Genomic DNA, 25,487 nt, shown 5'->3' on the forward strand with positions numbered 1-25,487 from the left:
TACTTGTCACCTTTTGCAGTCTTCGGAACTGTGTAGATGATATTTTCCCAAAAGTCTTATTAACACAGTAACGTACGCACGAATTACACTCACAGTGGGGTTGATGCCGTTACATGCACTCGCTGACCGAAAGCGAACGTTAATGGTTTCCGTTGTCCACCGCAAATACGTAATAAGAACGAAGCGGACAGTAACTCTCTACCGACACGGCGGCCATCTTGACCTCTGTGATATTACGAGTGAGTAGTCTTCAAAGGAATTTGGTGGTTGTTAGTACATCTGACGATGCGGTGGACGGCCGGCAAGAATACTGAACAGCCACCGTGGCTTGGTCAGTGAGCAAGCGCAAGCGGCCGCTGTGAGGGGGTTACCGCTGGTTACGAGTCAGCGGTATGAAAAAGCCCGGAAACGCGGGGACGTGCGGCGATTTCAGCTAGATGATATACGGAAACAAACTGCAATATTCACTGAAAGTACGCATAATGCCTTACACACTTGCTACAAGGAAACTGATTATAGTTTATGAATCACGGCGGTGACACGAGCCCAGTGCAAATTAAATCTTGTTTATAAATGCAATATTTTAAAAGTTATTAACGGTTATAATTATAACAGCTTATAAAATTTATATCAAATTAACCCATTACACAGCTTAGGCTCATGATATAGCATACGAAAGCTGATTATGCCAGTAATTACAACAATTGTTTTTCATTTAACAAATTAGTAGACAGTTATAAACAATTTTCATATAGTGCCACACTTGCGAATACCTCCATATGAGCTCTGGTATCAAGCTAGCTTGAGTATTGCAGTTCCCAATCCAACTGTTTTCTATGTTTATTTAGAGAGTGACATTTATAATTATTGAACCATGTGAGATGAAATCATCATAACTTGTGAACGGTTTGGATTTAGGTCGTTTAAACTGCACGCTTAGCCGCGGGGCGCGATGGGAATTAGTATGCGCTGTACGGCTTGGTCAAGCGACGGAGCCCACTTTCATTTTGATGTGTTTGTCAATAAGCAAGATTGGCGCATTTGGGGGGACTGAGAATCCGCATTTTGTGATCGAGAAGTCTCTTCAGCCTCAACGGATGACTATATGGTGTGCAATGTCCAGTCACGGAATAATCGGTGCGATATTACTTGATGGCACGGTGACTACTGAACAGTACGTGAAGTTTTTGGGAGATGATTTCATCCCCGTTATCCAAATTATCCTGATTCTGACAAGATATGGTTCAAGCAAGAGGGAGCTCGACCTCATTGAAGCAAGAGAGTGTTTATGTCCTGGGGGAGCGCTTTGGGGACCGCATCCTGGCTCTGGGACAACAAGGGACCACTGGCATGGGCCTCGATTGGGCGTCATATTCTCCGGATCTAAACACATGCGACTACTTCTTGTGAGGTTATATTAAAAACATGGTGAACAAGGATAACCCAAAAACCAGTGCTGAGCTGGAAACAGTCATTCAGGAAGTCATCGACGGCACCGATGTTCCGACACTTCAGCGGGCCATGCAGAATTTCGCTATTCGTCTGTGCCACATCATCGCCAATGATGGCAGGCTTATCGAACGTGTAATAATCTAAATCCGAATATCTGTAGTAACGTGTGACGTTTACATGTTGAATAAAGTGTGTGCACGCAGTAGTTTGTAACTACTAAAAGAAATCCACAATACCATATAAGTAAAATTCACACAAACTGGTTACTACATTTTCCGAATTTATTTGTAATTAATGCTCACTGAATAATGTATGCTCACATTGTAACGCTTATTCTTTGCAATCTAATTGCTAGTAATGTTACCTTGATTCTTTGTAAAAAAATTCCACTGTCAAATCAAAGCAATGTATATATAGTAAAACATGAACTTCTTTGGCACTGTTTCACACCAAAATATAGCTACCTGCTCAGTCACACATTATTGCAACTGTAAAATTGATTCAAAATTTCAGTGCGCCATACTACACTCCTGGAAATTGAAACAAGAACACCGTGAATTCATTGTCCCAGGAAGGGGAAACTTTATTGACACATACCTGGGGTCAGATACATCACATGATCACACTGACAGAACCACAGGCACATAGACACAGGCAACAGAGCATGCACAATGTCGGCACTAGTACAGTGTATATCCACCTTTCGCAGCAATGCAGGCTGCTATTCTCCCATGGAGACGATCGTAGAGATGCTGGATGTAGTCCTGTGGAACGGCTTGCCATGCCATTTCCACCTGGCGCCTCAGTTGGACCAGCGTTCGTGCTGGACGTGCAGACCGCGTGAGACGACGCTTCATCCAGTCCCAAACATGCTCAATGGGGGACAGATCCGGAGATCTTGCTGGCCAGGGTAGTTGACTTACACCTTCTAGAGCACGTTGGGTGGCACGGGATACATGCGGACGTGCATTGTCCTGTTGGAACAGCAAGTTCCCTTGCCGGTCTAGGAATGGTAGAACGATGGGTTCGATGACGGTTTGGATGTGCCGTGCACTATTCAGTGTCCCCTCGACGATCACCAGTGGTGTACGGCCAGTGTAGGAGATCGCTCCCCACACCATGATGCCGGGTGTTGGCCCTGTGTGCCTCGGTCGTATGCAGTCCTGATTGTGGCGCTCACCTGCACGGCGCCAAACACGCATACGACCATCATTGGCACCAAGGCAGAAGCGACTCTCATCGCTGAAGACGACACGTCTCCATTCGTCCCTCCATTCACGCCTGTCGCGACACCACTGGAGGCGGGCTGCACGATGTTGGGGCGTGAGCGGAAGACGGCCTAACGGTGTGCGGGACCGTAGCCCAGCTTCATGGAGACGGTTGCGAATGGTCCTCGCCGATACCCCAGGAGCAACAGTGTCCCTAATTTGCTGGGAAGTGGCGGTGCGGTCCCCTACGGCACTGCGTAGGATCCTACGGTCTTGGCGTGCATCCGTGCGTCGCTGCGGTCCGGTCCCAGGTCGACGGGCACGTGCACCTTCCGCCGACCACTGGCGACAACATCGATGTACTGTGGAGACCTCACGCCCCACGTGTTGAGCAATTTGGCGGTACGTCCACCCGGCCTCCCGCATGCCCACTATACGCCCTCGCTCAAAGTCCGTCAACTGCACATACGGTTCACGTCCACGCTGTCGCGGCATGCTACCAGTGTTAAAGACTGCGATGGAGCTCCGTATGCCACGGCAAACTGGCTGACACTGACGGCGGCGGTGCACAAATGCTGCGCAGCTAGCGCCATTCGACGGCCAACACCGCGGTTCCTGGTGTGTCCGCTGTGCCGTGCGTGTGATCATTGCTTGTACAGCCCTCTCGCAGTGTCCGGAGCAAGTATGGTGGGTCTGACACACCGGTGTCAATGTCTTCTTTTTTCCATTTCCAGGAGTGTATGTTAATATAATTTCGACTATCATATTATTCATTTTAGCTCACCTCTACGTTGTTCCCTGTATAGAACACAGTATTTACATAATACCATGTAAGTAGCATTCACACAAGCTGGTTACTACATCTGCAACTTCATCTGTAATATTATATGCTCATAATGTAAGGTTTATCTTTGTATATTAATTGTTCATGATATTACGTTTATTCTTTACAAACATTCATACTGTGAAATCAGAGTAACCTATATATTGTAATATCTCTGAGAACATCTCTGGCACTGTTGTATTAGTGAAGCCGCCATCTTTGTGTCAACTTCACATGTGGGAAACACTTTTTCGTGTGTATGTGTGTGTGTGTGTGTGTGTGTGTGTGTGTGTGTGTGTGTTTGGTGCTTTGCTCAATATGGTGATATGTAAATCATATAATTGCTGCATATACTTTGCAATATTTCAAAAATACAATCTTACAACATTGCAACAAAATTTCGCGGAATTTGCGATGTAAGTACTATAATCACTTAACCTCACATATTTGTTTACTCTGTATTACATCGTTTGGAGGTTAGTTATGTTCACATAGGGTGCTTCTAACATTGTTTTCTACCGTAGGGCACCAACACATTAAGGATATTTCGCTACAATGGGATAATAAATATCGAAAACTGACGATCATGTAAAGTGCCTCTTGTGAACAGCCGTCTGATGATGAACTTGTCAGTTCGAAACCGGTTACGGGGCTATTTACGTAAATAGATAGTATTATTAATAGTGGCTGGTTGCTGTCTTCTTTGTAAGAATCAACCTACACTAATTTACGTTTTTTTGATATAGTTCAATAATCGTCACCCTTGATTTTTTGATTAGAACCAAGTTGCAAGGCCAGATATTACTATAAAATTTAGTTTCAAATGTTCCATTATTCGTTCGCAAAATGAATAATAGAACTATGTCTATGTTTTGATACCTGTATATGTGGAATAGAGGGTTAAATGTGAGTGGTGATCGTGCTGAAAGTAAGTGTGTTGAGTGTTGTAGTGGTCAGGTGAGTTACTCTCCAAAGAATCGTGCACTGCAGAGTGAGGGGTATTTTGTCAGGTGCTCGTCAGTGTGGAGAGGCTAGACAGGGTTGTGCAGCCAGAGCACCACTGGGCTTGAGAAAGCGTTAGTGGTACTTAGAATGCTTTGATGTTAGCGAGCTGAACACTTGGAAATATTTTAGGGATATCAATTCGGTCAGGACTAGAGTCTGTAAGTCGCTTTCAGTGACTGATTCTTTTATGACCACGCGAACTTTATCGTTATTTAACCGTGTAATAGCAGGTCTGAACCTTACTGATTTTACTGTGTTGTATGATTTCAACTGTGGGACACACTCATTCTGGATCGGTTGCGATAATGCTAGTGATAACGAACTGTATAATTCACTTCGAATGTCAGTGAAATTTAGTGTTGTCGAACTTTTAAAATTTTGTTACTGGTTGCTCGTCAAAAATTGCGCGGTTTGATGCACGTATTCCTCAGGGAATGCAAATGTCTGTAAATGCTCTGTTTCCACCACGTAACTATATTTTGCTTTCCGACTTCGAATATTGTACAGCTGATTTATTAATTCGACGTGAGTCTGCAATACACATGTCGTAGAGTGCTTATTTAAAATAAACTGGTTACAATTTGGAACAACTTGGCCTAGAAACCACCATTATCATTTTCATACTCGTGCATTTACATTTCCTTTTAACTATTTGTTTATTATTGATGCCTAGTTTTATCTTGGTAATGTCTTCACTAATAAAAAGAACTTTGGCATTAAGTCAGTGTTCGGATTGGGACTTAAAACAATGGTATACGACCAACCCCTATTGATTTCAGAGGATCGTACAGATGTACTACATCGTGCCTTGTTCACAGCAATCTGAACGTAAAATCGCTATTGAATTGTGACTCGTATAGGGCTTGTCCTCCAGCTAGATAAATTTTAGATAGACTGTAGACACTCTCGTTAGCTACGAAAGAAGATTAACATCTGAAGATTTGACCTTCTTGTGAACAACATTTTGACACCTAGTTCCAGGAGCATTTTAATAAGTCGCAATTCTGATCCGACGTTCCATAAATTCTTCACTAGTTCACTAGTCGACAGTGAGAAATTATGCCAAATTCCTCCTGGGACTGAAGGAGCTCATCATCTTTGGAGATTCTATCTGTTATCTACTCAAATGAAGATTAGATGGGTAGATGACATAACTAATGATGAGGTATTGAATAGAATTGGGGAGGAGTATGTGGCACAACTTGACTAGAAGAAGGGATCGGTTGGTAGGACGTGTTCTGAGGCATCAGGGGATCACCAATTTAGTACTGGAGTGCAGCGTGGAGGGTAAAAATCGTAGACCAAGAGATGAATACACTAAGCAGATTCAGAAGGATGTAGGTTGCAGTAGGTACTGGGAGATGAAGAAGCTTGCACTGGATAGAGTAGCATGGAGAGCTGCATCAAACCAGTCTCAAGACTGAAGACCACAACAACATCTCATGTATAGTCAAAGCTAAATCATTGTCTTAAGGTCGCTGTTTGTGGAATCCAATTCCTTATTGTCTAGAGTCGTATGATTGGTTTTCTGCGGGCCACCAGACATTCCTCTCTCGCGCTATCCTCATCTCAGACTACCTCTTCCATCCAGTGTCCTCAATTATTTACTGAATATATTTCAGTGTCTCTTTCCCTGCAGTTTATACCCTCCACGGTTACCTTTATTCACTGTGACACATCCTATCAGCAGGTCCCTGCTGCTTGCCAGAACTGTCCACGAGTTTCTCTCCGCACTGATTCTGTGTACAACCTCATTTCCCATGATATCAGTAAATCAAATTTTCAACATCCTTGTGTAGCAGCATAATTCAGAGGCTTCAATTCTTTTCTTGTTTTCCCACAGTCCGTAATGCACTTAAATACGCTGCTGTGCTTCATATGTACCATCATACTCAAAACTACCTAAACAGCAATTGCGTTCCACCTGACTTGCATGCATCTGGCGTAATGTAAATGTATTGCAGTTCCGCTAATCACGTTTCGGTACAGTCCTTTAACTATAAAACATGGTTGCCACATGTGACCACTAGAGCACACCGCAAATGGTGCAAATGGCTCTGAGCACTATGGGACTCAACTGCTGAGGTCATTAGTCCCCTAGAACTTAGAACTAGTTAAACCTAACTAACCTAAGGACATCACAAACATCCATGCCCGTGGCAGGATTCGAACCTGCGACCGTAGCGGTCTTGCGGCTCCAGACTGCAGCGCCTTTAACCGCACGGCCACTTCGGCCGGCTAGAGCACACCGCTCTGTGTTCTGATTAACTCGTGATGTATAAGAGTACCATGGTAAATATCATGAACCGCCTTATTACAAATGAGACACTGCTTAAGGCATGTAAACTCATTTTTTTTACAATGAGAGATGTTCCCCGTTTAGCGCAATACTTTAAATCAGTTTAGTGAATGAAACCATATTTATCACCCTCCGTGGCTGGTTCATAGGGGCAATAGTTGTTGGGCAGGAATCCAAGTCTAGTACAGTCTTTCAGCACGTAATCTCAATTTCAGATTTACTGATACTAGTTAAAAATGAGGTATGTCACGTTTCTTTATCAGCACTGGAAATCAGTCCTGTTCTCGACCCTCGGTCAGGTACAATAGCTTCGCTTAGCTGCATTGCCTGCAGATGCTGGGTTGGAATCCAGATCCCGGAGAAAAGTGGTCGTCATGTCCTCCAAAGTTCAAGCACATGCATAATTAGCTGCCCATGACTAACTTAGATTTTTAATGGATAATAAGAGCAGTAGGTAACTTTTTGACTGCACGTAGATCAACTTGTCATCATGTATACAGTGAAATTACTGATACGTTGTTGATGGTGATGACGGACTGTTTGAATTAGTTCATCAGCCAGCTCATACGAGACCACTCGTCAAGCGAATGACGGTTAACAGGTGTTTGGAAAACCTTTTAGAATTTTTATTCAGACATTTTAGAAAAATCTCTTATTTACAAATGAATTTCATTTTGAATAAGGATTATGGAACGATTTATGTGGCAGTGTTACGAGCATCGATTGTCTCAGATAGTAATGAGAGTGGTAACATTTTAGAAAAGTCACTGATTGTAAAAATTTGAGTTTACAAGCATATAGGACTGTCTTATTTATAATAAGGTGTTTCTTGACATTTACAGCATCGTGGTGTTGTTTACATGAAGATGTAACTGCCATACAGAGCACTGTTCTCTGGTAGCCACCTGTGGTAATCATTTTGTATAGTCAACGACTGAACTGAAAAGTGGTTAGGTGACCCGCAAGGCGGTTACATTATGTTGGCTACTTAGAAAAAAGCTGTTATTTTGAAACATTATAGTACATTCTTAGAAATTAGTGTGTGATACTAGTAGGCTTCTCTTGGCCAGGATTGCTCTACTGTCTATTCTGGTCTGCTTTCTATGTCCTCCTTGGTTCATTTATCATGTGTTATTTTGCTTCCAAGGTAACAGAATTCCTTAGCTTCGTCTACTTGGTGGTCCCCAATTTTGATATTACATTCATTGCTAATCTCAGTTCTACAAATCCTCATTACTTACTTTTATCTGTTAATCCTCGATCCATATTCTGTACTGATTAGACTGTAGTTATTCACTTCCACTGAGGATAGCAATGCACTAATGAATGATTCGTATCCTTTCACCTTGAATTTCAATCTCACTCTTCAAATCCTCTTTTAATTACGTCATTGCTTCTTTTATGCATAGATGGAACACAGGAGCCGAAAGACTACATACGTTTTTCTGGGTATGGTACCGCGTCATAATGTATAAAACTATTGCTGCTGGAGAAAAACCAACGTTTCGGCCACGGTTGCTGCGGCCTTCTTCTGGGTCTACTTATGCTTTCTAGCTATGCAGTGTCCCTTATGTTTTGTTGTTACTGTTCACTGCGCATGTCATTACGACATAATTTTAAAAATATAGTTCCTTTCATTGGTCACTTAAGGAAGAGGGAAACTTTATTTTAATAGGTTGTTGCTCACTGGGGCCGCGGAAGCCTACACAATTACATACCTTTTTGATGCGAGCACTTCGTTTTTGGTCTCCCATTCTTATTGTTGCAGCTTGGTTCTTATAGATATCCGTCTTCCTCCATAGCTTACTCCTTTTTTCTCAGAATTTCTAAGAGCTTGCACACTTTTCTATTGTCGAACGTTTTCTCTAGGTCGGTAAATCGTATGAATGTATCTTGATTTTTCTTTCGTCTTGCTTCCATAGTCAATTGCAGCGTTAGGGCTTCCACTCTGGCGTACTTATCTTTCCGAAAGCAAAACTGATCGTCACGTAATGAGTCCGCTATTCTCTTTTACATTCTTTTGTGTCTTATTCCCTATCAGTAACTTGCGTACATGAGTCGCTAAACTGAATGTGGGATAATTCTTTCACTTACCTGTCCTTGCTATCATCAGGATTGTGTCAATGATATTTTACGGAAGTCTTATGGTATGTCTCCAGACTCGCAGAATCTTACATAGCAACTTGACTAACAGCTTCTCTGTCCATCTTTTCAGAAATGGTTGCGGAACTCGGCAGTTCGATAGAGGATGTCAAAACAAGTACCTTTCAGACGTATATTCGGCAGAAGATGGTTGAAGTGATCGCTATAGCAAGCAGAAATTTAAAAATACCAGTATTCAAATGCTCGCCCCTGTTTTGACTAAAACCGAGGTGGAATCTTCCTACACGTCTGTTACGGTACTGAAGATGGCGTAGTATATCGCCGAAACTGGTAGACAAATAAAATAAGTTTGGAAATTCGACGACTGATTAATAGCTTGGGTGCCACTTCCCCACTGATATCAGAAATTCCGATGGAACGTTATCTGCCTCTTCTGCCTTATTTAATCACAAGTCTCCAAAGCATTGTTGAACTGTGACCGCCCATGCCTTCCATATCGACTCTCATTTCTTACTTACTTACATTATCGGATTAGCGCTCCCTCTTGTAGCGTCGTTCAGTGTACTCTTTCCACCTATTCGCTACATACTCTGCGCTTAACAGTAGCTGTAGTCAACACGGGAGGTGGCAGATTCTGGTTACACCTGCTTCTGCAGCCAAAAAGTGCATTTCCATCTTCCAGTAAGTACGGAGCGTACTAATGTAAGCGAGACAAACAGAAAACAACGGTGAGGCCTCTACCACATACGATTAAGCTCCGTCAGCGAAGTACACGACTGTGACGCTACGGACGGCACGAAGTTACACTAGTAAAACTAAGATTGACAAACAATGAAAACATGAAACAAAACGAGGAAGGGAGGCGGTGAAAAACTCTTAAGTACTCCCACTAAAGCAAAAACTGTATGGCGTTGCATAGTGATGAAACCTATCTGTATTTCGTTGGCTTGTATATAAAACTCGAAACGGTCGTTAATTTGTCCAAGGTTGCATGTCCACGGCTTCGTATAATGTTTCATGCGATTTTAAATGTTTCAAAAACAAAGAATAATTCCCCGTAACGTTTATCATCGTTCAGTTTAAAGCAGGAGCTACCAAACTTTATCTGTGACGGAACACTTTGAGAAACCTGGTACTCCAATGAAACAACTTGTTGATTTTCAAAGCAAATAAAATTGTAAGAAATGAGAAACTTGTTTTATTTAGTGATAAGTTCAATTTTAAATCGTAACAACTACCACAAAAATTATAATGAAAATAAAAAAATGTTATCGTCAAAATGTCTAAAAAACCGCCTTGTTACTAATAGTTTTTCGCGGAGCACTTATTTGCTTCCTGGGGAACACCAGTATTCCGCGGGACACTGTTTGGGAAACCCTGGCTTAAAGCCGCACTACTGTACATTCACCATGCGTAATCAGTGACGCCACAATGCCGTTTAATATAAACGAATCATCAGAACCACAATGCCAATAACAGGTCGAACGGAATGAATTCCATCCACAATTGCCCACGTTTACCCGAGGTGGCTTCTTTTATTATGGTGGCTTGTAACGTCACTCCTATAGCGTCAGATTTACAACGTATCTAATGAATCAAATGAATATTTCTACAATTTACAATGACGCTGAAGGACAGTTTTCATGGATAATTGATATACTGCTCTGCGTCACTTAAGTACGATCTAGATCAAGTAACGAACATAGTACCTACTCGGTGGATATGGATGAATGCGCGGAAGCACATATTGCCAGAGGTCTCCCAGTCTTGCACAGAAAGTGGGACGTCACGTGAGTGAGGTCAATGTGACTAAAGCGCCAAAATCTCTCAACATGAGGCAACATGTGGATGATTTCACATGTGGAAGAACAGTCAGGAAACTGGATAAAAGGCGAACTATGACGAGTTTAGGCCAGAAATTTGGTGTCGCTCACAGCATTGTTTCACGTGGATGGGGAGCGTCACGAATCACAGGCAGTGCTGCCCGAAGGAGGCGCAGTGATAGATGATGGTCAACTACAGCAGCAGATGACAGCTACATTGTTCACCAGACAAGAAGGGACCCATGCCAAACAGTGGGTGCCACTGCAGTCACATTCAACAGGACTGCAGGCACGTGATTTCACGCTCCACAGTGGCACGGCGGCTGCACTGGTGTGGTCTCTTTGCTCGACGACCAGCACGTTGTGTATGGTTGACACCCGCACGTCAGCGGTTGCGTTTGCGATGATACCGAGAGCACAGAGACTGGACCAACGAGGAGTGAAGTCGCGAGCTCTTCTCAGATGAGGGCAGGTTCAGTCTGAGTAGTGATTCTGGATGTACGCTCAAATGGTGACAGGTGGGAGCACGAATTGCACACAGGAACATTGTTGAACATGATCGTTTTGGAGTTCTTGGTGTTAAGTATGAGAAAGCGTAATGTTGCGTGGGCGTACTGCCCTCCAGATCTTTGAACAAGTTACATTCACTCCTCAACGTTATTGTGACACTGTACTCCTTCCCCATGTGCGTCTTTCCAGGGGTGCATTCGGCCCTTACTTCAATTTTATGCACGATAATGCGTGACCGCATCGTACAGTACAGCGTATTCGACGAATGTGTGGCTGCCCGAACCCCCCTTATATTCCGTCGAGCACGTGTGGACCGCTTTGGGAAAACATACTGCAGCAGTTCTACGTGTACCAACTATCATGCAGCGGTTGACAGCCCCGCTGGTGGAGGTATCGGACGTCCAACTATAAGAACTCCTTACCAATCTTGTGGCCAGCAGGGGAGCATGTTGCAGAGCATGCATTTTCGTTCGTGGTGAACACACACCCTATTAAGAACCATGCACCGCCTTGTGTCATGTCGAGGGGAACCATCAAGAATCGCGATGACTTCAGTGTAATTGTGTATTTTCTTTGAATAAAAGTATAATTTCTGTTCGTCTCACTATTTCTTTCTGTTACTTTTGCACTGTACTCCGCTGTAGTAGTTCTTTCGATGTATGGTCCAAGTTCCTTCGAGCTGCGTTCCTCGGCACTGAAACAACTTTTGTCCTTACGTTTTGTCCACAAGTATACACAGACATAAGAAAAACGTCTTTCATCACCTCAGTTCCGAGAGCTCCGGAACCTATGCAGAAAAATGGAATAGAGATCAACATAAACATCATTTCCGCACTTTTTATTGCTCATGAAAACCACACATTGCATATTGCACCACCATACAGCGAGACATTCAGAGGTGGTGGTCCAGATTGCTGTACACACCGGTACCTCTAATACCCAGTAGCACGCCCTCTTGCATTGATGCATGCCTGCATTCGTCGTGGCATACTACCCAAAAGTTCATCAAGGCACAGTTGGTCCAGATTGTCCCACTCCTCAAAGGCGATTCGGCGTAGATCCCTCAGAGTGGTTGATGGGTCACGTCGTCCATAAACAGCCCTTTTCAATCCATCCCAGGCATGTTCGATAGGGTTCATCTCTGGAGAACGTGCTGGCCATTATAGTCGAGCGATGTCGTTATCCTGAAGGAAGTCATTCACAAGATGTTCACGGTGGGGCACGAACTGTCGTTCATGAACACGATTTCCTCGCCAATAAGCTGCCGATATCGGTCGGAGGATGTCATTCACGTATCGTACAGCCATTACGACGCCTTCCATGACCACAAGCGGCGTACGTCAGTCCCACGTAATGCTACTCCAAAACATCAGTAAGCCTCCACCTTGCCTTACACCCTGGACAGTGTGTCTAAGGCGTTCAGTTTGACCGGGTGCCTCGAAACCCGTCTCCGGCGATTGCCTGGTTGAAGGCATATCCGACACTCATCGAAGAAGACAACGTAGTGCTAATCCTGAGCGGTCCATTCGGCATGTTGTTGGGCCCATCTGTACCACGCTGCATGGTGTCCTGGTTGAAAAGATGGACCTCGCCATGGACTTCTGGAGTGAAGTTGAGCATCATGCAGCCTGTTGAACACAGTTTGAGTCCTAACACGACTTCCTGTGGCTGCACGGAAAGCATTATTCAACATGGTGGCGTTGCTGGAGGATTCTTCAGAGCCATAATCCGTAGGTAGCGGTCATCCAGTGCAGTAGTAGCCATTGGTCGGCCTGAGCGAGGCATGTCATCGACAGTTCCTGTCTCTCTGTATGTCCTACATGTCCGAACAACATCGCTTTGTTTCACTCCGAGACGCCTGGACACTTTCCTTGTTGAGAGCCCTTCCTGGCACAAAGTAACAATGCGGATGCGATCGATCCGCGGTATTGGCTGTCTAGGCATGGTTTAACTACAGATAACACGAACCGTGTACCTCCTTCCTGGTGGAATGACTGGAACTGATCGGCTGTCGGACCCCCTCCGTCTAATAGGCGCTGCTCACGCATGGTTGTTTATATCTTTGTGCGGGTTTAGTGACATCTCTGAACAGTCAGAGGGACTGTGTCTGTGACATAATATGTACAGTCAACGTCTGTCTTTAGGAGTTCTGGGAACCGGAATCACCTAAAACTTGCACTGTATATTTTGAGGAAATGGGAAACGATATTGATATGCGGTTTTCAGATGATGGATTGGAATTCACAGTCTCGCATTGTTAGCCAATCAACAGATTGTAATACTACCTAGAATGTCAGTGGTCTTTGTTACAGGAATGTAGAGCGAGTCTTTTATGAGGTTCCCACACCGACTCTTGTATAATATCTGTGGTAGCAGACACTAAAGAACAACTCAAGTGCATACACTAGTTATGTGGATTCTGACCAGTACTGAAACAATTGACCATCACAGGTTGTGTCCAAAATGGCCACTGGCAGCGGCAGTAGACGCTTCCAGTCTGCTATGGAACGACAGCTGCACACGTGCTAACATTTCAGCGGAGTTGTCCTAGTAGGCGATACTAATACGTCGTTGCATGTCATCGGATGTAGTTCGTATCTCCTTGTAGACAGCGTCTTTCAACCTTCCGCACAGGAAAAAGTCTACAGGTACCAAATCCGAGGAGCGGGCCGGCCAAGGAACCGGTCCTCTGCGTCCAATCCAATGATTTGGAAACATTTTATGAAGACACGCTGTAGTACTTCGTCCACTATGGACTAGACACCCATCATGTTGGTACCACAGGTTCCTCCTAGTTTGGAATCTTCTAGCGTCCGTCGAAGATGGTCTTTTAGCAGACTGCGATACTTGTATACGTTCAGTGTTCCATCTGTGAAACACAGCCCTGTGAGCTTATGGTTCACTACCCCATACACGTTCACACTCCATGGACGCTGACATTCCACCTGAAGAAGCCAACAGAGATGGTCAGCAGACCAATAGTGCGTAGCTTGCCGGTTTACCTTCCCCTGTTTGGTAAATGTGACTTCATCACTAAACAAGACAGATGATACATCTGCAGTATCCTGCCTTAATGGCAGTGTACAGGAGTTAACACGATTTTCATAATTGTTTCCATGCAGCTCTTGATGAAGGGAGATGTGATAAGGATGGAACCTATGTCGATGGAGAATGCGCAGGACACTTGCCTGACTCATGCCACTTTCTCGTGCGATTGTGCTGTAGCTAACGTGCGGATAAACTGCAACAGAGCAAGAACTTTAATTTCCCCTTCCTTTGTCGTCACTTACTTCCATCTGTCACATTGTCTAGGTGACACGCTACCATTTCACGTAATTGGTTAAAGAGGTAGATAAATAATTGCCTAGATGGTCGACGTCTATTGGGATATCTTGCCGCATACACTGTACAAGAACGAACTGCACTCTTCCTACACTCTCCACACGCCATGAGCTTGTCGGCTTTTTCTGCACCGGTAAATCCCGTCGTCCACTCACGATCTACGGCTTGGACTGCCACACACTAACTGACTAGTAAATCGCAATGCACTGAAGGAATACACAAGCACACTGTGAGCAAACATGACAACATGGTGCGTAGCAACACGCAGGTTGAATAGCACAAGCAACTGTCGATGTGAAAACTTTTCTAAATACAGCATCTTGTAAACTACTCACACTAGAACTACGCAGCAAACATCACTGACATTTTTAATTAATCCTAGTTTTGGTTTGTTAACGTGAAGAGGCGTTGTTCAATTTAAAAATGTGTATCTTTTCACAAAAATACACTTTCTAAGTATTATTAAAATATGTTAATTGGCTAACAATACGACCCCCTGACTAACAATGCATTCTGTGACAACCACACGTTAATATCACTTTCTATTTCCACTTTCTATTTCCACAGTAGTGAAGGCAGCAGAGGATCAAGTAGGTAAAAAGACGAGGGCTAGTAGAAATCCTTGGGTAACAAAAGAAATATTGAATTTAATTGATGAAAGAAGAAAATATAAAAATGCAGTAAATGAAGCAGCCAAAAAGGAATACAAACGTCTCAAAAATGAGATCGACAGTAAGTGCAAAATGGCTAAGCAGGGATGGCTAGAGGACAAATGTAAGGATGTAGAGGCTTATCTCACTAGGGGTAAGATAGATACTGCCTACAGGAAAATTAAAGAGACCTTTGGAGAAAAGAGAACCACTTGTATGAACATCAAGAGCTCAGATGGAAACCCAATTCTAAGCAAAGAAGGGAAAGCAGAAAGGTGGAAGGAGTATATAGAGGGTCTATACAAGGGCGATGTACTTGAGGACAATATTATGGAAATGGAAGAGGATTTAGATAAAGATGAAATGGGAGATACGATACTGCGTGAAGAGTTTGACAGAGCACTGAAAGACCTGAGTCGAAACAAGGCCCCCGGAGTAGACAACATTCCATTGGAACTACTGACGGCCTTGGGAGAGCCAGTCCTGACAAAACTCTACCCTCTGGTGAGCAAGATGTATGAAACAGGCGAAATACCCTCAGACTTCAAGAAGAATATAATAATTCCAATCCCAAAGAAAGCAGGTGTTGACAGATGTGAGAATTACCGAAGAATCAGTTTAATAAGCCACAGCTGCAAAATACTAACACGAATTCTTTACAGACGAATGGAAAAACTAGTAGAAGCCGACCTCGGGGAAGATCAGTTTGGATTCCGTAGAAATACTGGAACACGTGAGGCAATACTGACCTTACTACTTATCTTAGAAGAAAGATTAAGGAAAGGCAAACCTACGTTTCTAGCATTTGTAGACTTAGAGAAAGCTTTTGACAATGTTGACTGGAATACTCTCTTTCAAATTCTAAAGGTGGCAGGGGTAAAATACAGGGAGCGAAAGGCTATTTACAATTTGTACAGAAACCAGATGGCAGTTATAAGAGTCGAGGGACATGAAAGGGAAGCAGTGGTTGGGAAGGGAGTAAGACAGGGTTGTAGCCTCTCCCCGATGTTATTCAATCTGTATATTGAGCAAGCAGTAAAAGAAACAAAAGAAAAATTCGGAGTAGGTATTAAAATCCATGGAGAAGAAATAAAAACTTTGAGGTTCGCCGATGACATTGTAATTCTGTCAGAGACAGCAAAGGACTTGGAAGAGCAGTTGAACGGAATGGATGGTGTCTTGAAGGGAGGATATTAGATGAACATCAACAAAAGCAAAACGAGGATAATGGAATGTAGTCGAATTAAGTTGGGTGATGCTGAGGGTATTAGACTAGGAAATGAGACACTTAAAGTAGTAAAGGAGTTTTGCTATTTGGGGAGCAAAATAACTGATGATGGTCGAAGTAGAGAGGATATAAAATGTAGACTGGCAATGGCAAGGAAAGCGTTTCTGAAGAAGAGAAATTTGTTAACATCGAGTATAGATTTAAGTGTCAGGAAGTCATTTCTAAAAGTATTTGTATGGAGTGTAGCCATGTATGGAAGTGAAACATGGACGGTAAATAGTTTGGACAAGAAGAGAATAGAAGCTTTCGAAATGTGGTGCTACAGAAGAATGCTGAAGATTAGATGGGTAGATCACATAACTAATGGGGAGGTACTGAATAGGATTGGGGAGAAGAGGAGTTTGTGGCACAACTTGACCAGAAGAAGGGATCGGTTGGTAGGACATGTTCTGAGGCATCAAGGGATCACCAATTTAGTATTGGAGGGCAGCGTGGAGGGTAAAAATCGTAGAGGGAGACCAAGAGATGAATACACTAAGCAGATTCAGAAGGATGTAGGTTTCAGTAGGTACTGGGAGATGAAGAAACTTGCACAGGATAGAGTAGCATGGAGAGCTGCATCAAACCAGTCTCAGGACTGAAGACCACAACAACAACAACATTTCCACAATATTTGTGTGGTACAAGTTTTAGGTGATTCATACAAGGTGCGACAATAAAATAATGAGACTGATTTTCTTTGCAAGACGTGGCAACCCTGCAGGCTTGCGTAGGCGCAATATCTTTGACATTGGTCTATAAGCAGCTTCTAGTCCAAGCGGCACATCGATGCAACTGCTCAGTCCTGAGTTGTGCTGTAATAAGTTAACACGTGTTTGTGTCTCTCATCACGGAAATGAAATTGCATAATACTGCGCCACGGTATGCCATTTCTTTTTGCGTTGAATTGGATGAAAACGCGACGACAACTTACGGTAAGCTTCAGAAGGCTTTTGGAGAGGAGTTTTTTTTTTCGCTGGCATAAAATGTTTGGTGAAGGCGGAACGAATGTTGAAGATGAAGACCGCAGTGGACGACCATCAACCTCACGGAGGGATGTCAACTTGGCCAGGGTGTGTCTGAACTCATACGATCTGATCGCAGATTATCTGTGAAAATGATTGCAGAAGAACTGAACATCAATCGAGAAACGGTTCGTCTAATAATAACTGAAGATTCTGCATCACGACAATGCGCCATCCCATACTGCTCTGTCAGTACAGCAATTTTTAACCTCAAAACAAATTTCAATACTATCACAGCCACCTTATTCAACAGGTATCGCTCCGTGCGACGTTTTTCTATTTCCAAGAGTCAAAACGGCGGTCAAGGGACACAATTTTCAAACGACACAAGATGTCCAAAAAGGTGTGACGAGGGTCTTGGAGGATATTACAGAAGTAGAGTTCCAGAAATGTTACCATCAATGGCAGAAGCGCTGGAAAACTTGTGTGCCATCAGAAGGGAATTACTTTGAAGCAGGCAACATTAAACGGTAAGCAACATTTTTTCTTTCCACATCAGCCTCATTACTTTATTCTCGCACCTCGTATATACAGTGTCCCAAAGAAACATCGACAACGACTAGTATGTTGTTCGAGAAGGCAAACTGATCAGTTTTCAAGGAGGATCCTATATTCGAAAACGCACGACTTGGGCGCTGAAGAGCGTCGGAGTGTGAGTAAACGGTTGTGACAGATTGTACCGATTCATTTTGGTGTCTGAGTACGAGGAGTACGCAACTCTTGAGCCAGCTGTGTACTGCGGATGGACAACCTGAGGCTAATAACGTTCATGAGCACGCGCTACGTTCCTTCATAGAACACTTGTGCGCATCCTACTGTGGACCTTGTCTGGTCCACTAGTGCAGTAACGTTGTTGATAGCAGTGCAACATATACCAGTACACAGGTGAGGAAATGACCGACATGGTGCTTGATAAAGCAAAGCGCATTGCAATGGAAGGGTTGCTGCAGTATTGTCTGCAGAACTTTTTCCAAGCAGTCGTCCGCGACTTGATTACACATTCGCGAACATCGAGAGCGCCTCAGAGAAGCTGGAAAGCTGCACATGGGTATTTTCTGTCCGAGATATGTCCATTGTTCAGTAGAGTGGCAGTACTTTGTGCTGGGTACTTGCAGATACTATCCCCTACAGTTTGGTAGGTGCTGAAACGTGATGCGGGTGTCATCTACGTAAGATCGTCTAGAACTCTACAGTTGGAGACGGACGTGCTGTTAATGTCGGAAGAGGACCCAGCCACCAGCACCCAGCAGGTGGCACACGGCCTGTTCACGGGTACAAGTGCGTTGTGGCGTGCTGTCCACGAATACTGGCTCCGCCCAAACCACCTGCAGAAAATTCAGCCACTACGGAAGGAGGACTACCCACTACGGGAACAGTTTGCGCACTGATATTTAAAGCAATGAATATTCCAGCCACAATTCCCGAGATTGGTGCTATTCAAGGATGAATGCGCATTTACTAGGGACGGCATATTAAACATGCACAACATTCATGTTTGGGCAGTCGAAAATCCGTGTCCACAGGTAAATTCAAAATCACCAACACATAGTAGGTACTAACATTTGGGCTGGGATAATTGGTGACCAATTCATTAGGTAAAATCTATTGCCAAACAGGCTAACAGGACCGATCTACCACAGATTTATTAGAGATATTTTGCATCCCCTATTGGATGTAGTGCCACTACATGTTTGGATGGACGTGTGGCTGCAACACGAAGGAGCTCCAGCACACTTTAATGTCAATGTGCAGAATCACCTCAACGTCGCATATCCCAGACGATGTACTGATTGGGGTGGACTAGTTCCACGGTCAGCTCGGTCGCCAGATGTGATACCTCTCGACTATTTTCTGTGTGGTAATGTGAAGAATATGGTATACGGCATACCTGTAACGTGAGCGGAGGACTTTATTGTTCGAGTCCACGAAGCGATTGAAATACTTCAAAGAGAATCGCACGTATTGGCTCCCGCGCTTGAGACTCTGTGCTGACGTAGGAGGTATAGAGTTCGGAGCTCATTTCTAATGCATACACCGCAATACGCTATTAATGTCGAGTACTGACGTAACGTAGAACGCACACCCATCTCAAACTTCAACTCTCTCCAACGCCCAAGCCGTGCTTTTGCGGATGTGGGTTCCTTCTTGAAAACCGATCAATGTGCCTTCCCGCACAGCATACTAGGCGTTATCGATGTTTTTTGGGGCTCACTGTATATATCAAAAGATTGCGTCGTAATCACGCATCACAAATCTGGACTTGAATTTTTCCAAGACAAAGAAATTTGTAAGTTGCCGATGTGTTTATATCATGTTTTAATTAAATAGTGTTAATCATAACTGTCGTTTGAATTATACGATTGAGGTATTTCGGTCCTCTACATAAATTGTCATACATTTACTTCACAAAACTTTTCAAAGAAACTGTCAAAAATTTAGCACTGCTCTCACATCAAACGCTGCAGGATTAGTTAATGGAAAATAATCTCCAGAAAATATATTAGATCACTGTGATAAGATATGATTCTAGCTTCAGTAATGCTGTGGTTCATTTCTAAAACAGAAATAAAATGCCAAAAACTGAACAACGTTAATAAAGCTGGCAAAGTAAACATAAGTAAAAGCATCAGTACCGTATATAAAGAGACGAATAATTTCATGCAATTTTATGAAGTAGCTGAATGTGATTGTTATGTTACTTCAGAACCGGCCTGTATTACACAAAATTGTAATGAACAATGGGGTCTCCTTGTGAAAAGACTGTTCGAAAATAGTTTGAATGTCCGCAATCGCCGGCCGAAGTGGCCTAGCGGTTCTGGGCGCTACAGTCTGGTACCGCGCGACCGCTACGGTCGCAGGTTCGAATCCTGCCTCGGGCATGGATGTGTGTGATGTCCTTACGTTAGTTAGGTTTAAGTAGTTCTAAGTTCTAGGGACTGACAACCATAGCAGTTAAGTCCCATAGTGCTCAGAGCCATTTTTGTCCACACGCGATCGTTTTTTTTTTTTTTACGGAAAAAGCAGAGGAATCGACAGAATTATATCACACCGGTACACAATAAAATGGGACAAACGGCGTTTAGCTCTGTCATGTTCGAAGCCCGCGTTTATCTCGCTTTAGGGGATATAAAGCTGTATATTATTAACAGTATGAACTACAAAGAATGGAAATAAAATAACAGCACGAAATCACTGATGTTGCAACAAAAAGTCAGGCTTAAGAAAAACATTTGAGTTCAGTTTATATGATGTCCATACGAGTAATTTACACTCTGCAGTGGATTCTATGCCAGTTTAAAACTTTCTGGCAGATTAAAACTGTAAACCGGACTGGAACTCAAACTTGGACCTTCGCATTTCGCGGGCAACTGCTCTAGCGACTTTTTCCTTTTCTTTGCATTTTGTTCGTTATTGTTCGTTATATTTGATCGTAGCGGACGTCACAGTTGAAGTTCGTTTTTGACCCCATCACACAGTTTTTTTTTTTTTTTTTTTTTTTTATTTTATTACTGAGACCAGCCAGCCCTCTGACTGAACACGCTGAGCTACCGTGCCGCCAGCCGGCAGAGCTAACCTAATACGACTCAGGACTTTTACTTGATTAGCTCCGACGGTGGATCAGCTGCCAGAGAAAAGCAAAGGACCGTCTTTCGAGTCCCAGTCTGACACACAGTTTTAATCTGCCAGGCAGTTTTAATTTACGAGATGAATTTAATTTTTAATCGTAATAGAAGAAATGAAACACGATTCAGCACTTAACAGTAATGTTAAGAAGTAAATATGCCCTTTGAGTTTGAATGTTTGGCTTCATTAAAAACTTTAAAGGAGATGCTGCTGCAAACTATATGCAAAAATTTTGAGGAGAAGAAAATTTCCTCTTAACAAAGGTTGTTGTGTAAATACTGAGAAGTGTCTGTATTAGACTGTGAAATAATTCTGCTGCCTGCAAGTGTATAACGCTGAAGTTGCACTAGGACAATATGAGGGCAGGGGAGTAGAGCAGCCGCGCGGGATTGGGCGAGCGGTCTAAGGCGCTGCAGTCATGGACTGTGCGGCTGGTCCCGGCGGAGGTTCGAGTCTTCCCACGGGCGTGGGTGTGTGTGTGTTTTTCCTTAGGTTAATTTAGGTTAAGTAGTGTGTAAGCTTAGGGACTGATGACCTTAGCAGGTAAGTCTCATAAGATTTCACATACATTTGAGCATTTTTTTGTAGTAGAGTGCAGTGCACCCAGGAACACACGACGTGTTCTTGTCGGTGCTTCAGTCTGCGTACTTATACCAATATGACATAGAGAAATGCTCATTAAAGACGGGAATTATCAGTTTCCGCAACTTCTTTTGTCGTCGTTGTTAGACATGGGGCTCTGTTTTGTGCCGCATTTCTAAATATTTCGCGTTCTACACATTATAACTATTTGGAATGTATTGTTAATTTTTCAGGTACAGAATCTGAATACTACTAAATACATTGACAAGATTTTCTCGATTGATTCCGTCTAATAGTTGTTCCTATGTACATATCAGGTTGTACCTTGGAACGCGTTTTCACATTCGAAAAAACTTCAATTTTCCGGAGTAATCTTTGCAATTTCGGAAAAAGACTGTAGCACATAAAAAGTGAATACCTTCGTTTAGAAACGGAATATTATACTTCTATTACAGGGTTGGCTAGGGGCGAAAGTCTTTGAAGTGTATCAAGGTGTAACACTCTTTTCCATATGAGGTCATAGGGAAGCATAGCAACTGTCCACTAGAAGTCAATGAAACACATTATGAATTCAGATGCTAGTAGAAAAACAGAAAACATTTCAGTTAAAAGATGGTTCAGAATAATACAGCGGACATCATCAATTGTTTGGTTAACACATCAGCTAGTCCTGTAGGCACTCGAGATCACAACAGGCAATGAGCTGTTATAAAAATAAATAAATATATAACCTTCACGTAAATTAGAGGATAACTCGGAATAACTGCTCGTACAGTCTACACACGAAGATTCTGTCCAAGTAAGACCAACAAGCGCTGAAGACTACGAATTATTAATACTCCTTTACCCACAAATTCTGTAGACACAAATAGCAGACAAAGCTTCAAGGCTGTCTTTTACCAAATCCGAGCATCGTGCTTCTTTGTCATGTAAGTTGATAGACAGAGACTCACACACCCGCTCAAAGACGTATTCAACTTCAGCAAATGCTCATAGCATCCACGTGCCACATGACTGACAGCAATTGTTCTTGGATCGTCATCAGGCAGACACCGATGGTAAATGACTGAGCGCGATCTCATACACAAACAACTCCGTTAGGCCGGTGCGATGATGAGCTGACATGACCGCCACACCTTCCCCCCCCCCCGCTCCCCCCCCCCCCCCCCGCCGCACCTCCCTCCACGATACCGAAGGAACGCGACAGAAGCGGTTGCTTAGCTACAACAGTCCAGTCAAATGGTGACTCTTAGTGGAAATCTTCAGAGAATTTTTACGTGTACAAAAATTGTAACAGAAACTTCTACAAAACTTTCCGCTATTTGTTCTTAGTACCATTTGACTGGACTACAAACGCAGAGAGACCAATCTGACACCATGTTATACAGGGTGGTCCATTGATAGCCAAATATCTCACGAAATAAGCACCAAACGAAAAAACTACAAAGAACGAAACTCGTCCAGCTGCAAGGGGGAAACCAGATGGCGCTATGGTTGGCCCGCTAGATGGCGCTACCATAGATCAAACGGATATCAACTGCGTTTTTTTAAAATAGTAACCCCCATTTTTAACACATATTCGTGTAGTACGTAAAGACATATGAATGTTTTAGTTGGACCACTTCTTTCGCTTTGTGATAGATGGCGCTGTAATAGCCACAAACGTATAAGTACGTGGTATCACGTAACATTCCGCCAGTGCGGACGGTATTTCCTTCGTGATACATTACCCGTGTTAAAAGAACCGTTTACCAATTGCGGAAAAGGTCGATATCGTGTTGATGTATGGTTCTTGTGATCAAAATGCCCAACAGGCGTATGCTATGTATGCTAGTCGGTATCCTGGACGACATCACCCAAGTGTCCGGATCGTTCGCCGGATAGTTACGTTATTCAAGGGAACAGGAAGTGTTCAGCCACACGTGAAACGTCAACCACGACTTGCAACAAACGATGTTGCCCAAGTAGGTGCTTTAGCTGCTATCGCGGCTAATCCGCACATCAGTAGCAGACAAATTGCGCGAGAATCGGAAATCTCAAGAACGTCGGTGTTGAGAATACTACATCAACATCGATTGCACCCGTACCATATTTCTATGCACCAGGAATTACGTGGCGACGACATTGAACGTCATGTACAGTTCTGCCACTGGGCACAAGAGAAATTACGGGACGATGGCAGATTTTCTGCGTGTGTTCTATTTAGCGACGAAGCGTTATTCACCAACAGCGGTAACGTAAACCGGCATAATATGCACTATTGGGCAACGGAAAATCCCCACGGTGGCTGCGACAAATGGAACATCAGCGACCTTGGCGGGTTAATGTATGGTGCGGCATCATGGGAGGACGGATAATTGGCCCCCATTTTATCGATGGCAATCTAAATGGTGCAATGTATGCTGATTTCCTACGTAATGTTCTACCGATGTTACTACAAGATGTTTCACTGCATGACAGAATGGCGATGTACTTCCAACATGATGGATGTCCGGTACATAGCTCGCTTGCGATTGAAGCTGTATTGAATAGCATATTTCATGACAGGTGGATTGGTCGTCGTAGCACCATCCCGCACTTTCACCGGATCTGACGTCCCCGGATTTCTTTCTGTTAGGAAATTTCAAGGATATTTGCTATCTTGATCCACCGACAACGCCTGACAACATGCGTCAGCGCATTGTCAATGCATGTGCGAACATTACGGAAGGCGAACTACTCGCTGTTGAGAGGGATGTCGTTATACGTATTGCCAAATGCATTGAGGTTGACGGACATCATTTGGAGCATTAATTGCATAAATGTAGTATTTACAGGTAATCACGCTGTAGCAGCATGCGTTCTCAGAAATGATAAGTTCACAAAGGTACATGTATCACATTGGAACAACCGAAATAAAATGTTCAAACGTACCTACGTTCTGTATTTTAATTTAAAAAACCTACCTGTTACCAATTGTTCGTCTAAAATTGTGAGCCATATGTTTGTGATTACCACAAAGCGAAAAAAGTGGTCCAACTAAAACATTCATATTTCTTTGCGTACTACACGAATATGTAATAAAAAGGGGGTTCCTATTTTTTAAAAAACGCAGTTGATATCCGTTTGACCTATGGCAGCGCCATCTAGCGGGGCAACCACAGCTCCATCTGGTTTCCCTCTTCAAGTTAGACAAGTTTCATTCTTTGTCATTTTTTCTTTTGACGCTTATTTCGTGAGATATTTGGCCCGGTCACTATCAATGGACCACCCTGTATATCTAGTGGATCCGACAGCATTTCTTACGTTATTATACCATTGAGTTGTCACTCCTAAAATTTGCCTTAGGGTTTAGATATGATCTGTAGTTGGTTTCCCAGAGAGAAATCCAGTTTGGTACCAACCAGTCTCTCTCAGAACAATTGGGAGGAGACGGTCAGACAGTATGTTAAAATATACTTTAGATCCGAAGTTAATCAGCGTAATTCCTCTTTCGCCAGAAAACGGATGGTACTTTACAGAAAAGACTTTTCTGTTACTTTTTGATCACACCTCGCGCAAGGCAGCTGGTTCCGATAAAAATTCTGTGCTTTTTGCTCAAAGGAAGAAAGCTAAGGGAGGGAGCTAAAAGTTCCATCTGTTCTTGAAGTTTAGCTGAGAGCGTAAATCGCGAAGAGCGTAAATCGCGCAAACGTGGAGGGAGGAAGCGTTTGTTGACAGCAGCCGGCGAGCCTCGGTCGCTCTCACGGCTTGCCGAAGCGAGGCGGCTGGGCGGGCCGGGAGCTATTTTTCACG

This window comes from Schistocerca nitens, chromosome 5 (assembly GCF_023898315.1).
Source record: "Schistocerca nitens isolate TAMUIC-IGC-003100 chromosome 5, iqSchNite1.1, whole genome shotgun sequence".
Lineage (NCBI taxonomy): Eukaryota > Metazoa > Arthropoda > Insecta > Orthoptera > Acrididae > Schistocerca > Schistocerca nitens.